The sequence below is a fragment of the Sciurus carolinensis genome, unplaced genomic scaffold, assembly GCF_902686445.1.
Source record: "Sciurus carolinensis unplaced genomic scaffold, mSciCar1.2, whole genome shotgun sequence".
Taxonomy (NCBI): Eukaryota; Metazoa; Chordata; class Mammalia; order Rodentia; family Sciuridae; genus Sciurus; species Sciurus carolinensis.
The window spans coordinates 94,794-97,998 of record NW_025920303.1 but is presented as its reverse complement, the minus strand read 5'-3'; the positions used below and the strand labels follow the sequence as shown (position 1 = coordinate 97,998).

General features: G+C 37.6%; 1 pseudogene; it reads right to left on the bottom strand.

The window, feature by feature from the left end:
- Positions 1-407: 407 nt before the first annotated feature.
- LOC124975541 (olfactory receptor 4C12-like) lies at positions 408-1,325 on the bottom strand (annotated as a pseudogene).
- Positions 1,326-3,205: the final 1,880 nt, after the last annotated feature.

Here is a 3,205-nt window from a genome sequence, read left to right as displayed (position 1 = left end):
TATATGCACTCCCCACCCATTAGTCATTTAGTTAGTGTCTAGGTTATCAGAAGGTTTGTTAAGGTAGGTACCACAGTGAAAGTGTTCAGGTAGCCCTTATATTACTTAATAATTGTCCCAAACTGCAAAATTTCATTATGCTGTATTGTATATATTGTATTTATGATAAGTTCATTTATACGTTCTGTCCCATGTTAACAACTGATAACAAAATAATAAAACAATTATAACAATACAGCATAATGAAATTTTGCAGTTTATAGTATATTTATAATATTTAGTAATACCCCTGGTTTCAGGCACCCACTGGGAGTCCTGAAATCTATCCCCCATGGATGATAATGTGGACTCTGTGATAAAATATAAAATTGCAAAGGTTGTGTCAGAAATAAAATATTCATGTTAGATCATTTATTGTCTGAAATCGCAATCCTGTTTAGTAACATTCTAATGGCATTTTTTACCTCTGCGTTCCTCACTGTGTAGATAACAGGATTTAACATGGGAGTGACAAGGGTGTAAAATACAGTTACGGCTTTATCCATGGGAAATGTAGTTACTGGTCACATGTACATAAAAATACACGGCACAAAGAACAAGACAACAACTGTGATGTGCGAGCCACAGGTAGAGAGGGCCTTCTTCCTCCCCACAGAGCTGTGAGTCCTCAAGGAGCACAGGATGACCACATAGGACACCAACAACATCACAAAGGTGATCATGGAGGTTACACCTCCATTGGCAGCAACCAAGAGACCAAGGAGGAAAGTGTCCGTGCAGGCAAGCTGTATCAGGGGGAAAATGTCACACATGAAGTGATCCAGTGTGTTGGGGCCACAGAATGGAAGCCAGAAAGTAACTAGAATCTGCACAAAAGAGTGGAGAAAACCCACCACCCAGCACAGCCCCACCAGGAGGCAGCACATGCGGTGGCTCATCATGGTCACGTAGTGCAGAGGTCTACAGATGGCCACGTAGCGGTCATAGGCCATGACCACAAGAAGGACAATCTCTGAACCTCCTAAGAAATGTTCAAGAAAAAGCTGCAACATGCAGCCAATGAATGAGATAGCTTTGGTCTCAGAAAACAAATCAGCTAGAATTTTAGGAATTATGGAAGAGGAATAGCATGCATCTATCAAAGACAGGAAAGCCAAGAAGAAATACATGGGAGAGTGCAAAGTCTGGCTGCAGAGGACAGTAACCACAATGAGCAGGTTTCCTGTGACCGTGACAATGTAGGTGACTAGTAACACCAGAAACAGAGTCTTCTGCATCTGAGGATTTTGTATCAGTCCCAGCAGGATAAATTCAGTAACATTCATTCCGTTTCTTTCTTTACAGTGTTGATGATGAATTCAGAGTTTGTGCATTAACCTGGAAAAGCAATATTCTTATTAGCAAATGTTATGCTCAATATTCATTAGAGTTTTCAGTCAAGCCCCAAAACTCTTTAAGAATATGAGCTATGTTCTTCCACGTATGCTGGAAGAGAAGAAACAAACCACCTTTTCTATTTTATAAAAAGATCTTATAATAAGCCTTTGCAGGTGCTTAATTCAGCTGAAACCCCCTTTAACAACAGCTTTTGACAGATGGTCACTAGACCTTTGCTGGAAGACATCTAGGCATAAAGACTCTGCCTGATAATAAACCTGATTTCTTCTCAGCCAGTAGGAAATGTTAGAAAACTTTTACAAAATCTATTGTTCTAATTCTGCACACTTGAAACACCGATTAATCAGTCCCCTTCTATTTAGAAACTCCTAAAGAAGTTACAGAGATACAAGGCTGTCTCTAACTTGTTTACTTCTTCATTGTGAGAATTTGGTTCAATGTCTGACTCATAGAGGTAGTCAGTAAATATTGATCAAATGAACAAATAAGTTGAAGGACTCTTTACTTATTTCTTCATATTTCTTTCTTTCCTGCTGACTCCAAACAGGAGTGCTCATGATCCTATACTCCTTTCAGGTTTCCAGATCTCCTCTCGTCCTTCTCCACCTTGGGTGGCTGTGTTCCACCTCCGGTTTCAGCAGCGACCTTACTTCTGGCCAATGTGCAGGGCTAGCTAGATTAGGTAGAAGTGAGTGAAGGGAGGGAAGGGGGTCTGAGGGTAGGAAGGGGAGTAGAATGAATCAGACATTATTACCCCATGTACATATATAACTATATGACAGGTGAAATTCTACATCACGTATAACCAGAAAAACGAGAAATCATACTCCATTATATATGATGTATCAAAGTGCATTCTACTGTTGTAAAACTAATTAAAACAAATATTTTTTTTACAAAAAAAGCCAGGGGGAAAGGGAAGGACACCAGGGGATCTATTTACCTGGCTCCCTTCTATGGTTTGAATGATGGGTCACTTTAACTAAGATAGCAGCTCTTTCAGGCAGAGATCATGAGAGCTACAGTTTGGGATTTCCATAGTCATCTTCACCTCACTCTCTTAGGCTTGGGTTGTGTTCATCATTGCCTATTATTACTACCCACTACTTATCCCTTGTTGGTTTCTTTTAACTCTAGGAATTTTACTTGGTAAGTAATCTTGATTAAACTCTTTAATTTTCTCCTTTGAGTATCCTATTTTGTTTTAAGGACTACAATGGATGCAAAAAAATTTGTGTTTTTTGTTTGCAAACAATTAAATGAGAAAATGATTTTGCTTTCAGGCAAACGTGTTTCATTCAAGAGTCATTTATACTTCTTTTGTGGCGTAACTGAAAAATAAATTTACCTTTTGTCAGGAAAGACTATGAAGTGCAACATTCAGTCTTTCTTGTGAAATACAAAATGTCCATAATTTATCTGCACTCCAAAGTAGTCTTTAGGCTTATAGAGTCTAGGATTCTGTGGAATTTCTGTCTTTCACTGCCTGGAGTTATTTTACAAATTCTTTAGATTGTAGAGAACTGCTAATGATGCAAATAATTCTTATTGAAATAATTACAAATGCTGCCTGATGGAAGTTCACATGATTTTCCTGAGTATTGCACATAAAGCATTTTCATTTATTTGTGAATTCATTACAAATCCCTGATTAAACAATATGTGATACATTGCACTTTTCTTTATGCTAATGATAATAATCTATAATTTCATCATGAATGAGCAAAATATGATCTTTGTCACATTTTATATTTTTATCAGAGTCATGATTTTGCTGCTTTTTTAAAAATTCTTTTGTCTTTAGGTA